The following is a 16,016-nucleotide window of genomic DNA, read 5'->3' on the forward strand; positions in this document are numbered from 1 at the left end:
CTGAGTGCAGCACTTTCACAGCATCATCTTTTAGGATTTTAAATAGCTCAGCTGGAATTCCATCACCTCCACTAGCTTTGTTTGTAGTAATGCTCCCTAAAGCCCACTTGACTTCACACTCCAGGATGTCTGGCTCTGTGCTGTGCTGTGCTCAGTCACTCAATCATGTCCAACTCTTTTTGACTCCATGGATTGTAGCCTGCCAGTCTTCTCTGACCATGGGGATTCTCCAGGCAAGAATACTGGAGTAGGTTGCCATTCCCTCCTCCTGGGGATCTTCCCAACCCAGGGATCGACTGGGTGAGTGATCAAACCATCATGGTTCTCCAGGTCATTAAGGCCTTTTTTGTGTAGTTCTGTGTATTCTTGCCACCTCTTCTTAATCTCTTCTGCTTCTGTTAGGTCCTTACCTTTTCTGTTTTTTACTGTGTCCATCTTTGCATAAAATATTCTCTTGATACCTCAGATTTTCTTGAAGAGATCTCTAGTCTTTCCCATTCTATTGTTTTCCTCTTTCTTTGCATCGTTCAGTTAAGAAGGCTTTCTTATCTTTTCTTGCTATTCTCTGGAACTCTGCATTCAGTCGGGTATATCTTTCCCTTTTTCCCTTGGCTTTGCCTCTCTTCTTTTCTCAGATATTTGTAAAGCCTCCTCAGACAACCACTTTGCCTTCTTGCATTTCTTTTTCTTTGGGATGGTTTTGTTCACCACCTCTTGTACACTGTTACAAACCTCTGTTCATAGTTCTTTAGGCACTCTGCAACCAGATCTAATTCCTTGACTATCTATCACCTTCACAGTATAATCATAGGGATTTGATTTGGGTGAAACCTGAATGGCCTAGAGGTTTTCCCTACTTTTTCCAATTTAAGCCTGAATTTTGCAATAAGGAGCTCCTGATCTGAGCTCCAAGTCTTGTTTTTGCTGACTGTATAGAGTTTCTCCATCTTCAGCTGCATAGACAATAATCAGTCTCATTTTTGTACTGACCATGTAGTGATATCCACGTGTAAAGTCGTCTCCTGCGCTGTTGCTGGATGAGGGTGTTTGCTACGGTCAGTGACCAGTGTGTTCTCTTGACAAAACCCCGTTAACTTTTGTCCTACTTTATTTTGTACTCCAAGGCCAAACTTGCTTGTTACACCATGTATCTTTTAATTTCCTATTTTTGCATTCCAATCCTCTATGATGAAAAGGACTTCTTTTTTGGTATTAGTTCTGGAAGATCTTGTAGGTCTTCATAGAACCAGCCAACTTCAGCTTCTTCAGCTTTAGTGGTTAGGGCATAGACTTGGATTACTGTGATGTTGAATGGTTTGTCTCAGAAACGAACCAAGACTATTCTGTTGTTTTTGAGACTGTACCCAAGCATTTCAGACTATTTTGTCGACCATGAGTTCTATTCCATTTCTTCTAAGGTATTCTTGCCCCCAGTAGTAATAGTCATCTGAATTAAATTCACCTATTGCCATCCATTTTAGTTCACTGATTTCTAAGATGTCAAGATGGTCTATACCAATTTTTTCAAATTCTACCTAATATATGATATTTGTTTTTCTTTTTCTGACTTACTTCATTCTGTGTGACAGTCTCTAGGTCTATCCACATCTTTGCAAATGACCCAATTTTGTTTCTTTTTATGGCTAAGTAATATTCCCATCTTCTTTATCCATTGCTCCTGTTAATGGACATTTAAGTTGTTTCTTGCTGTCTGCTCTGACTGGATCCCTGCAGAGTGCGGTTGGGGGATGGTGTTCAGTGGAGAGGATACTCACGGGTGAAATAAGAATTGATAACTTGAGTTCTACCCACCTTCTATTACTATACTCAGTGATCGTCTAACATGCTAGTTCTCACTTGGGCTATAATTTTTTAAAAGGTTTAAAATACCTTAATGATTTCCTTGATGTGGACATAATCCCTTCTCATTTATTTTTAGATAATAAAAATGCTGTTTAGAGTGATTATTTATGTTCTTTGATTAATATAATCATAATATTCATTACCTTTATATTAAGATTGAGAAGCAATTCATGGGAATTCCCTTGTTGTCCAGTGGTTATGATTTGGTGCTTCCACTGCCACAAGTTGCACGGCACAGCCAAAAAACAAACAAATGATAGAAGCAATTCAGGACTTCCCTAGTGGCGCAGTGGATAAGAATCCGCCTGCCAGTGCAGGGGACACGGGCTCAATCTCTGGTCAGGGAAGATTTCTCATGCTGCAGGACAGGCAAGCCTGTGCACCACAACTACTGAGCCCATGAACTGAAACTTCCGAGCCCGCGAGCCTAGAGCCTGTGCTCTGTAATAGGAGAAGCCACCACAATGAGAAGTCCATTCACCACAACAGAAGCCCCCACTCGCCATGACTAGAGGAAGCCTGTGCAAAGCAATGAAGATCTAGCTCAAAAAAAAAAAAAAAAAAGATTCAAAACTTGCCTGCATTTTATGACTTGTCATAGTAGCTGGGGTGATAAAAACTATTATACAGTTTCAGGACTCTAGTTATTGAAGTATCTGTGTAGATGATTCTCTATGTCCTGGATTCTCCTTCCTAGCTCTGATTGTCCTATTAAATTCTGTCTCCACTGTGTAATACAGATTATGACCTCAATCTTTTCCTGTCTACCACCCTCCACCTAACCTCTCCCCAATTCCTGTCCCACACTCCCAAACTCCTGACATCCTTTCCCATGTGTTTTTATTCCAGTTTCACATCCTAGTAGAGTGTGGTATTAAGAAAGTGAAAATGGGAAAAAAAAAATGTTTGCAAATCATGTATCTGATGAGGGACTAGTATCCAGAATATAGAGAGAACACTTATGACTCAACAATAAAAAGAGAAAAAGCTCAATTTAAAAATTAGTGAAGGATTTGAATAGATGAATTTTTCCAGAGATATAAAAAATGGCCAATAAGCACATGAACAGATGTTCAACACCATTAATCATTATAGAAATGTGAATCAATACCAAGGGATACCACTTCATTCCAACTAGGATGACTAGAACTAAAAGTCAGGTAATGAGTAATTATAAAGAGAAATCAAAATCCTCAAACACTGCACAGCTATTTTGGAAAAGAGTTTGGTAGTTACTCAGAAAGTTAACATATGATCCCTCAATTTCACTCCTAGATCCTAACCCTAAACCAAGAGAATTGAAAAACATGTTGATACAAAAACTTGTACTTGAGAGTTCATAGAAGCATTATTCATAACAAGGATAAAGTGGACATGACCAAATGCTTATCAAATAATGAATGGGTAAATGAAATATGGCATATCCACATAGTTGAATACTGTCTAGCAATCAAAAGTAATGAAGTACTGATACATGCTACAACATGGATGAATCTCAAGAACATGCCAAATGAAAGAAGACAGTCAAAAAAAGACCATATATTGTATATCTCTGCTTATATGAAATGACCAGAATGGAGAAATCTATAGAGGAAAAATAATAGTCACTACCTAAGGTTGGGGATTTGAAGGGAAGTGGGAAAGGGCTGCTCGTGGGCATGGGATTTCTTCTGGAGATGATGAAAACATTCCAGAATAAGAAGTAGTGATAGTTGCCCTCCTGGTGCTAATAAGCCAGTGTCCTCATGATATAATGAGCTCTTCAGAATGGCTGCCACCCACTTTAATGTTAAAAATTTACTATTTAGACAAACTTAGAGGAGGGAAGAGTGATAGGAAGTATGGTTTTGTGTGTGCTCTATTTTTGAATCGGACTATTGAGAATCATCTTAATCTAGTACAAAGAATGACCAAATAATAAATCATTAACAGTAATGGTGGGTGGCAGCCATTCTGGAGAGCTCCTTCTATCACGAGGACACTGGTAATGGCAAGTGCTATTTTGAAATCCTCCCTCTGGCTTATTAGCACTGGGACCTCACCTCACTCACCAGCCTGTTGTTTCCAGTCCTGGTCCTCCGCCTAAGCTGAGTAGCTATCTGCATGGGGACATAGCTTTACCCACCAGGAAGCCAATAGCAGCTGTGGGATCCCATGAGGGCCCCAGGGTCCTGGGACCTGGCCCGTCATAACAGGTAATTGAGGAATTGGCCACACACTAGTGGGCTAGCACTAGCTTCAGGACCCCCAAAGTCCCTAAGCCCACCATGTCAAGACCATGGCCTCAACCACTAGCAGGCTGATACCAGCTTCAGAACCTCAGGCCCTTATAGCTAGAGACCCAGGACCCAGCTCTGCCCTTTAGTGGGTCAGCACTAGCCTCAGACTTGTCTCACTCACCAGAGGGTGGATATCAGTTCTGAAACACCTGGGGTCCCTCAGCTAGCAGCCTGGAGTCTGGCCCTGCCTATGGTGGGCCAGCATAGCCCTGGAACCTGGCCCCATACACTCGAGTCTAACACCGGCTCTAGGACACCAGTATCTGCAAGCAACCATCCCAGAACCCAGATTTCTCACCAACAGGCTGGCACTAGCCCTGGAAGCTCCCCTGAAGCCAGGTACCCACAAATTAGCCCAGTGGCTGGTGGCCTCTGCACTAGATAGGGCCTGGTAACCAATCGGACCAGGGGCTAGTCATGACTACCAGCATGCCCACCCACAACAGAAGGGCCTAGAACTTTACAAAGAGTGAAGAGCGTATAGTGAAGAGCACCCCCAGGAGCATATAGATCTGGTGACCAGAGGAGAAAGCAGTGCTGTGACATAGGACATTCTACAGAAGGCCACTTCTCCAAAATCAGGGAATAGCTGACCTGCCTAATACATAGAAATTAAAACAGCAAATTAGGCAAAAAAGAGGAAACAGAGGAATATGTTCCAAACAAGGAAAAAGATAAAATCCCAGAGGAAGAGCTAAATGAAGTGGAGATAAATAACCTACCCAGTAAAGAGTTCAAGGTAAATATCATAAAGACACTCAATGAACTCAGAAGAATGGATGAACACAGTGAGTTTAACAAAGTGTTAGAAAATACATAAAGAAGACTCAGAGTTGAAGAATACAACTGAAAAAAATAATACACTAGATTGGAATCAACAGATTAGATGATACAGAGGAATGGATCTGCAAACTGGAAGGCAGAGTAATGCAAATCACCCAAGTTGAACAGAAAAAAGAAAAAAAAGTGAAGACAGACTTTTAAGAGATCTTCAGGACAGCATCAAGTGTATTAACATTTGCATGATAGAGGTGTACCAGGAGAATAAAGAGGCAAAGAACATATTTGAAGATAAGGGTTTAGCACCACTAAACTGGTTCTACAAGAAATATTAAGGGACTTCTCTAAGTGAAAAAGAAAAGACCACAACTAGAAATGTGAAAATTACTAAAGAAAAATCTCATCGGTGAAGGTAATTATACAGTCAAGGAACTAGAAATAACTTAATAATCACTTATGAAGCTACTAGGAGGGTTCTATGACAAAAGTAGTAAAATCACCTATGCCCATAAGTATAGATGAGGGATACATAAAACAAAAAGATGCAAATATGTTATCAAAAGCATTAAATATGGGAGAGTAAAAATGCAGGGCTGTCAAAATGTGTTCAAACTTAAGTTATCAACTTATAATAATCATATATACATATTACATACATATATATTAATACATATACATATTTATATTAATACACAGCATATATATATATGTATTAATATAAACCTCATATTAACCACAAACCAAAATCTACAATAGATGCACATACAAGAGAGGAAACCAAATATAACACTAAAGAGAGTTATCAAATCACAAGGGAAGAGAACAAAAAAAGGAACCAAAAAGAACTATAAAAACAACCAAAAAATAATTAACAAAATGGCAATAAGTACATACTTATCAATAATTACTTTAAATGTAAATGGACTGAAAGACAGTGGCTGAATGGATACAAAGACCAGACCCATTTATGTGCAGCCTATAAGAGACTCACTTTAGGTCTAAAGACACACACAGATTGAAAGTGAGGGGATGGGGAAAGGTATTCCATATAAATGGAAATGAATAGAAAGTCAGGGCAGAAATACTTATATCAGACAAAATAGACTTTAAAACAAAGACTGAAACAAGAGACAAAAAGAAGGACATTACATAAGGATCAAGAGATCAATCCAAGAAGATATAACAATTGCAAATCCAAGAAGATATAATAATTGTAAATATATATAAACCCAACATAGGAGTACCACAATAAATAAAACAAATATTAATAGATATAAAGGGAGAAATTGACAGTAACACATAGTAAGGAACTTAAACTCCTTCCTCTCCTCACATAAATGGACAGGTCATCCAGGTAGAAAATCAATAAACCCTGGCCTTAAATGATACATTAGGTCAGATGGACTTAACAGATGCATATTTTTCAACCATAATGTCATGAGGCTGGAAATTACAAGAAAAAACTGCCAAAAAAAAAACACATGGAGGCTAAACAATAAGCTACTAAACAACCAATAGATCACTGAAAAAACTCAAAGAGGAAATAAATACATGGAGACAAATGAAAACATAATGAAACAAAAATGTATGGGACACAGCAAAAGCTGTTCTAAGAGGAAAGTTGATAGTAACAGAAGCCTCAGAAAACAAGAAAAATCTCCAATAAACAACCTTACACCTACAGTAACTAGAAAAACAAAACCCAAAGTAGAAGGGAAGAAATAAAGATCAGAGCAGAAATAAATGAAAGAGAGACTGAAAATACAATTGAAAAAAAATCACTAAAACCAAGGGTTGGTTCTTTGAAAAGATAAATAAAATTCATAAATTTTTATCCAGATTAATCAAGGAAGAGAGAGGGCCCCAATGAGTAAAAATCAAAAATGAAAATGGAGAAGTTACAACCAATGCCACAGAAACACAAGATCATGAGAATACTGTGAACATTTATGTCAATAAACTGGAAAACTTAGAAGAAATTCCTAGAAATGTACAGTCTCCCAAAACTGAATCAGAAAGGAATAGAAAACATGAACGGACTAATTAACAGGAATGGAAATTGAGTATTATAAAAAAAACTTCCAACAAAAGTCCACAAACTTACAGCTGAATTCTACCAAACAGTTAAGGAGTTAACACCCACACTTCTCAAACTCCAGAAGGTACAGAGGAAGGAACACTTCCAAACTCATTCTACAAAGCCAACAAAACCCTGATACCAAAACCAAAGATATCATGAAAACAAGAAAATTACAGGCCAATATCATTGATAAATACAGATGTGAAAATACCCAACAAAATATTAGCAAACTAAATCCAACAATACATTAAAAGGATCATACACCATGATTAAGTGAGATTTGTCCCAGAGATGCAAGGATGGTTCAATATTCCCAAATCAATTAGTGTGACACACCATATTAACAAACTGAAGAGGGAACATCCTTGGTGGTCCAGTGGCTAAGACTCCATGCTCCCAATGCATGGGGATTGGGTTCAATCCTTGGTCAGGGAACTAGATCTCACATGCCACAACTAAAACATCCTGCATGCTGCAAAAAAGATTGAAGATCCTGCATGCTGCAACTGAGACCTGCCACAGCCAAATAAAATACTTAAAAAAAAAAATCACAAAGAAAAATCATGATCATCTTAATAGATTCAGAAAAGCTTTTGACAAGATTCAAAATCCATTTATAATTTAAAAATTCTCAACAAAGTTGGTATAGAGGGACACACCTCAATATAATAAGTCATATATGACAAGTCCACAGCTAACATACTGTAAAAAGCTAAAAGCGTTTCCTCTAAGATCAGGAACAAAACAAGGATGCTCACTCTCACTTTTCTTAAAATTTATTTTAATTGGAGGATAATTATTTTACAATATTGTGATGGTTTTTGCCGTACAAGATGAATTGGCCACAGGTATACCTGTGTCTGCCCCTCCCCCATCCCGAAACCCCTTCCCACCTCCCTCCCCAACCTATCCCTTTGGGTTGTTCCAGAGCACTGGTTTTGGGTGCCCTGCTTCATGCATCAAACTTGTACTGGTTAACTATTTCACATATGATAATGTATAATTTCAATGTTATTCTCTCAAATCATCCCACCCTCACCTTCTCCCACTGAGTCCAAAAGTCTATTCTTTACATCTGCCTCCTTTGCTGCCCTGCATGTAGGATCGTTGGTACCATCTTTCTAAATTCCATATACATGTGTTAATATCTTTCTCTTTCTGACTTACTTCCCTCTGTATAATAGGCTCCAGGTTCATCCACCTCATTAGAACTGACTTAAATGTGTTCCTTTTTATAGCTGAATGATATTTCATTGTGTATACGTACCATAACTTTCTTAATCTGCCGATGGACATCTAGGTTGCTTCCATGTCCCAGCTATTGTAAATAGTGCTGCAGTGAACATTGGGGTACATGTGTCTCTTTCAATTCTGGTTTCCTAGGGGTGTATGCCCAGCAGTGAGATTGCTGGGTCATATGGCAATTCTACTCCCAGTTTTTTAAGGAATCTCCACACTGTTCTCATAGTGGCTGTTGTGGTTTGCACTCCCACCAACAGTGTAAGAGGGTTCCCTTTCCTCCACACCCTCTCCAGCATTGTTTGTAGACTTTTTGATGATGGTCATTCTGACTGGTGTGAGATGATACCTTATTGTGGTTTTGATTTGCATTTCTCTAATGAGTGATGTTGAGCATATTTTCATTTGTTAGCCATCTGTATGTCTTCTTTGGAGAAATGTCTGTTTAGGTCCTTGGCCCACTTTTTGATTGGGTTGTTCGTTATTCTGGTATTGAGCTGCATAAGCTGCTTGTATATTTTGGAGATTAATTGTCAACTGTTTCCTTTGCTATTATTTCTCCCATTCTGAGAGCTATCATTTTGCCTTGCTTATAGTTTCCTTTGTTGTGCAAAAGCTTTTAAACTTAATTAGGTCCCATTTGTTTAGTTTTATTTCCATTACTCAGTGAGGTTAGTCATACAGGATCTTGCTGTGATTTATTTCGAAGAGTGTTCTGCTTATGTTTTCCTCTAAGAATTTTATAGTTTCTGGTCTTACATTTAGATCTTTAATCCATTTTGAGTTTATTTTTGTGTAGGGTGTTAGAAAGTGTTTTAGTTTCATTCCTTTACATGTAATTGACCAGTTTTCCCATACATATACAATGGAGACTATCTTTTCTCCATTGTATATTTTTGCCTCCTTTGTCAAAGATAAGGTGTCCATAGGTGAGTAGATTTATCTCTGGACTTTCTATTTTGTTCCATTGATCTATATTTCTGTCTTTGTGCCAGTACCATACTGTCTTGATGACTATAGCTTTGCAGTATAGTCTGAAGTCAGACAGGTTGATTCTTCCAGTTCCATTCTTCTTTTTCAAGATTGCTTTGGCTATTCAGGGTCTTTTGTGTTTCCATACAAATTTTGAAATTATTTATTCTACTTCTATGAAAAATAACATGGTAGTTTGATAGGGATTGTGTTGAATCTATAGATTGCTTTGGGAAGTATACTCATTTTCACTATATTGATTCTTCCAATCCAAGAACATGGTATGTTTCTCCATCTATTTGCATCATCTTTGATTTCTTTCATCAGTGTTTATACTTTTCTGTATACAAGTCTTTTGTTTCTTTAGGTAAATTCATTCCTAAGTATTTTATTCTTTTCATTGCAGTGATGAAAGGGATTGTTTCCTTAATTTCTCTTTCAGATTTTTCATTATTGGTGTATAGGAATGCAAGGGATTTCTGTGTATTAATTTTGTATCCTGCAACTTTACCATATTTATTGATTCAGTTCAGTTCAGTCATTCAGTTGTGTCTGACTCTTTGTGATTCCATGAATCACAGCAAGCCAGGCCTCCCTGTTCATCACCAACTCCCGGAGTCTACCCAAACCCATGTCCATTGAGTCAGTGATGCCATCCAGCCATCTCATCCTCTGTCGCCCCCTTCTTCTCCTGCACCCAATCCTTCCCAGCATTAGGGTCTTTTCCAATGAGTCAACCCCTCAAATGAAGTAGCCAAAGTATTGGAGTTTCAGCTTCAGCATCAGTTCTTCCAATGAACACCTAGGACTGATCTCCTTTAGGATGGACTGTTTGGATCTTCTTACAGTCCAAAGGACTCTCAAGAATCTTCTCCACAGTTCAAAAGCATCAATTCTTCAGCGCTCAGCTTTCTTCACCATCCAACTCTCACATCCATGCATGACTACTGGAAAAACCACAGCCTTGACTAGACGGACCTTTGTTGGCAAAGTGATGTCTCTGCCTTTAAATATGCTATCCAGGTTGGTCAAAACTTTCCTTCCAAGGAGTAGGCGTCTTTTAATTTCATGGCTGCAATCAGCATCCACAGTGATTTTGGAGCCCCCCCAAAATAAAGTCTGACACTGTTTCCACTGTTTCCCCATCTATTTCCCATGAAGTGATGGGACCAGATGCCATGATCTTAGTTTTCAAATGTTGAGCTTAAGCCAACTTTTTCACTCTCCTCCTTCACTTTCATCAAGAGGTTTTTTAGCTCCTCTTCACTTTCTGCCATAAAGGTGGTGTCATCTGCATATCTGAGGTTATTGATATTCTTCCTGGCAATCTTGATTACTGCTAGTGCTTCATCCAGCACAGTGTTTCTCATGATGTACTCTGCATATAAGTTAAATAAGCAGGGTGACAATATACAGCCTTGACGTACTCCTTTTCCTATTTGGAACCAGTCTGTTGTTCCATGTCCAGTTCTAACTGTTGCATACAGGTTTCTCCAGAGCCAGGTCAGATTGTCTGGTATTCCCATCTCTTTCAGAATTTTCCACAGTTTATTGTGATTCACACAGTCAAAGGCTTTGGCATAGTCAATAAAGCAGAAATAGATGTTTTTCTGGAACTCTCTTGCTTTTTTGATGATCCAGCAGATGTTGGCAATTTAATCTCTGGTTCCTCTGCCTTTTCTAAAACCAGCTTGAACATCTGGAAGTTTATGGTTCATGTGTTGCTGAAATCTGGCTTGGAGAATTTTGAGCATTACTTTGCTAGCACGTGAGATGAGTGCAACAGTGCGGTAGTTTGAGCATTCTTTGGGATTGCTTTTCTTTGGGATTGGAATGAAAACTGACCTTTTCCAGTCCTGTGGCCATTGCTGAGTTTTCCAAATTTGCTGGCATGTTGAATGCAGCACTTGCACAGCATCATCTTTCAGGATTTGAAATAGCTCAAGTGGAATTCCATCACCTCCACTAGCTTTGTTCACAGTGATGCTTTCTAAGGCCCACTTGACTACATATTCCAGGATGTCTGGCTCCAGGGGAGTGATCACACCATCATGATTATTTATTGATTAGCTCTAGTAATTTTCTGGTGGCATATTTAGGGTTTTCTATGTAGAGGATCATGTCATCTTCAAACAGTGAGAGTTACTTCTCTTCCAATCTGGATTCCTTTTATTTCTTTTTCTTCCCTGACTGTGGCGGCCAGGACTTCCAAAACTATGTTGAATAGTAGTGCCACTCTCACCACTTCTATTCAATATAGTATTGTGAGTCCTAGTAACAACAATCAGATGAGAAAAATAAAAGAAATTCAAAGGATGAAGTAATGCTGTCACTGTTTGCAGATGACATGATCCTAATATATACAAGATCCTAAGTGAAAATGTTAGTGGCTCAGTTGTGCCCAACTCTTTGTGACCCCATGGACTGCAGCTCACCAGGTTTCTCTTTCATGGGATTTTCCAGCCAAGAAGATGGGAGTGGTTTGACATTTCCTTCTCCAGGGGATCTTCCTGACCCAGGAATTGAACCCCAGTCTCCTGTACTGGAAGCAGATTCTCTACCAACTGAGCTAACAGGGAAGCCCAATAAAATCCTAAAGATGCCACCAAAAAAACTATTAGAACTTACCAATGAATTCAGTAAAGTTGCAGGATACAAAATTAATATATAGAAATGTATTGCATTTCTATATACTATCAGAAAGAAAAATTCTGTTTACAGTCTCCTCAAAAGTAATACAAAGAATAAATCTAACTAAGGTGAAAGACCTGTACTCAATGATGAATGAAATTGACGACACTAACAAATGGAAAGATGTATGGTGCTCATGGACTGAAGAATTTTGTTAAAATGACCATACTCTACAGATTCAATGCAATCCCGATTCATGCAATCCCAATGATATTTTCCACAATGATGTTTATTGTTACCCTGTTTATTTAACTTATATGCAGAGTATATCTTATGAAATGCTGGGCTGGATGAGCTACAGCTGAAATCAAGATTGCCAGAAGAAATAACAACCTCAGATATATGTGGATGATACCACTCAAATGGCACAAAGTGAAGAGGAACTTAAGAGCATTTTGTTGAGGAGAGTGAAAAAGCTGGCTTAAAATTCAATATTATGTGAAGTAATTAGCCTCCAACTAATAAAAAAATTAAAAAAAAAATAAAAAGATCTCCTTTTCACATAAAAAAAATTAAAAAATTGAAAAAAAATATAAGCCAAAAAAAAAAAAATTCAATATTAAACTAAGATCATGGCATCCAGTCCATCAGTTCATGACAAATAGAAGGAAAAAAGGTGGAAGTAATGACAATTTCCTCTTCTTATGCTCTAAAATCACTGCTAAAGGTGGCTGCAGCAGTCATGAAATTAGATGATTGCTTCTTGGCAGGAAAGCTCTAACAAACCTAGACAGTGTGTTAAAAAGCAAAGACATCACTTTGCTGACAAAGGGCCATATAGTCAAGGCTATGGTCTTTCCAGCAGTGATGTATGGATGTGAGAGCTGGACCATAAAGAAGGCAGAACGTTGAAGAACTGATGCTTTTGAACGGTGGTGTTGGAAAAGACTCTTGAGAGTCCTTTGGACAGCAAGATCAAAACCGGTCAATCTTAAAGGAAATCAACCCTGAATACTCATTGGAAGGGCTGATACTGAAGCTCCAATTCTTTAGCCACTTGATGCAAACAGCTGACTCATTGGAAAAGACCTTGACGTGGGCAAAGATTGAAGGCAGAAAAAGAGGGGACAGAGGGTGAGATGGTTGGATGTCATCACCAATTCAATGGACATGAACTTGGGCAAACTCTGCGAGGTGGTGAGGGAAAGGGAAGCCTAGTATGCTGCAGTCCATGGGTTTGCAAGGAGGCATGATTTGGCAACTAAACAACATTCTTCATAGGACTAGAATAATTCTAAAATTTCCATAAACACCAAATAGGCAAAACAATCTTGAGAAAGAACAAAGCTGGAGGTAACATGATCCCTGATTTCAAAGTATACTACAAAGTTATAGTAATCAAAACAGCATGGTACTGGCATAAAAACATACATAGATCAATGGAAAAGAACCAGAAACAAACCCACACTTATATCATCAATTAATCTATGATAAGGGACATACAACAGAAAAAAGACAGCCTCTTTAATAAATGATTTGGGAAACTGAACAGCTACCTGGAAAAGAAACTGGGCTACTTACTCACACCATACATAAAAATAAACTCAAAATGGATTAAAGATTTAAATGTAAGACCTGAAACCATAAAACTTCTAAAAGAAAAAACATAGGGACCATACTCTTTATTCTCTATTGTTCCAGTTGCAAAGCTGTGTCCAACTCTTTGTGACCCCATGGGCTGCAGCATGCCAGGCTTCCCTGTCTTCCACTATCTCCTGGAGTTTGTCCACTGAGTCGGTGATGCCATTCAACCATCTCATCCTCTGTCACCCCTTTCTTCTCCTGCCCTCAATCTTGCCCAGCATCAGTCTTTTCCAATAGAAAAGTCTCTTCCAGAATCTCTTCACAACAGGTAGCTGAAGTATTGGGAGCCTCAGCTTCAGTTCTTCTAATGAATATTCAGGGTTGATTTCCTTTAGGATTGACTGGTTTTATCTCCTTGCAGTCCAAGGGACTTAGTCTTCTGCACCACAATTCAAAAGCGTCATTTCTTCAGCACTCAACCTTCTTTATGACCAACTCTCATGTATATATGGATATACATGACTACTAGAGAAACCATAATTTTGACTATATGGATCTTTGTTGGCAAAGTGATGTCCCTGCTTTTTAATACACTGTCTAGGTTTGTCATAGCTTTTCTTTCAAGGAGCAAGTGTCTTTTTAGGGCTGCAGTCACCATCTGCTGTGATTTTGGAGCCCAAGAAAATAAAATCTGCTGTTGCCTCCCCTTTTTCTCCATTTGTTTGATGTCTCCTCAGGCAAAAGAAACAAAAAAATGAGACTACATCTACCTAAAAAGCTTTAACTCATTTGCACAGTGAAGGAAACTACCAACAAAATGAAAAGGCCACCTACTGAATGGGAGAAGGTATTTGCGAAGGATATATCTGGTAAGTGCTTAATGTCCAAATTTCTAAAAAATTAATTTAATTGGAGGCTGATTACAATATTGTAGTGGTTTTTGTCATACAGTGACATGAATCAGTCATGTTAATGTCCAAATTTAACTCACACAAGGACGTTCCTGGTGGTCCAGTGGTTAAGGCTTCATGCTTCCACTGTAGGGAGCAAGGTTTTGGTTCCCAGTTGGGTAACTAAGATCCCACATGCTGTGCGGCAGGACCAAAAAAAAAAAAAAAAACTTCAAATGGACAGAGGACCTGAGAAGACATTTTGCCATTGAAGTCATACAGGTAGCCAGACACATGAAAGGATGTTCAACATCAGCATTAATCAGGGAAACGTATGTAAACCAAAGCCACAATATCACCTCACACTTGCCAAAATGGCCATTATCGTAAAGACAAAAGTAAGTGTTCTCAAGGATGTGGAGAAAAGGGAACCCTCATGCTATTTGTGGGAATGTAAATCTGTGCAACCACTATGGAAAACTGTATGGATATTTCTCAAAAAATTAAAAAAAACTGCTGTACAACCCAGCAATACCACTCCTGGGTGTTTATCCAAGACAAGAAAAATCTCTAAATTGAAGACACATGCATCTCTATGTTCAATGCAGCATTATTTACAATAGCCAAGCTACTGTAACAGGAAGCAACCTGTGTCCATCAACATACACATGAAAAAATGTATTACATATATAGAATAATTGTTTAGTCATTAAGTTGTGTCTGACTCTTTGTGACCCCATGGACTGCAGCCTGCCATGCTCCTCTGTCCATGGGACTTCCCAGGCAATAATACTGGAGTGGGTTGCCATTTCCTTCCCCAGTCTGCCTGCCAGATCCAGGGATTGAACCTCCGTTTCCTGTCTCCTGCATCGGCAGGTGGAGTCTTTACCACTGAGCCACCTGGGAAGCCCGCATACTCAACCATAAAAAAGAAAGAAAATTTGCCATCAGCAATGTGGATGAACTTGGAGGGCATTATGCTTAGTGAAATAAGTCAGACAAGTAATGATTCCACTTATAGGTGGAATTAAAAAAAGAAAAAAAAAGTAACAGAATTTCGAGCTTGTATTTGCCAGAGGAGAGATGGGCATATGGAGATGGGTGAAATGGATGAGGAACATTAACAGGTACATAATTCAATTACTAAACAAATGAGTTGTAGGCTTGAAAAAAATACATACACTTACATTTCAAAATGAATAGTTCAAATACTTGTATTTGACTTTTGGTGTTTCAGAAATTACTTAAAATATACTTTCTCTATTGTTTAGAAATTTAGGGACTACATGTGCTATGCTGTGCTTAGTTGCTCAGTCATGTCTGACTCTGACCCCATGGTCTGCAGCTCACCACACTCCTCTGTCCATGTGGGATTCCCCAGGCAAGAATACTGACATGGGTTTCAATGGCCTTCTCCAGAGGATCTTCCTATCCCAGGGATTGAACCCAGGTCTCCAACCCATGTCTCCCACATTGCAGGCAGATTTATTGTCTGAGCCATCAAAGAAACCCAAGAATACTGGCGTGGGTAGCCTATCCCTTCTCCAGGGGAACTTTCCAACCTAGGAATTGAATCAGGATCTACTGCATTGCAGGTGGATCCTTTATCTGAGCTACCAAGGAAGCCTAGTAGGGACTATAATCCAGACTAAACTCTGAAATTTCTCATTCGAGAAATTTGTAAGCTTCTGAGGATAA

This window comes from Cervus canadensis, chromosome 7 (genome assembly GCF_019320065.1).
Source record: "Cervus canadensis isolate Bull #8, Minnesota chromosome 7, ASM1932006v1, whole genome shotgun sequence".
In the NCBI taxonomy this organism is placed as follows: domain Eukaryota; kingdom Metazoa; phylum Chordata; class Mammalia; order Artiodactyla; family Cervidae; genus Cervus; species Cervus canadensis.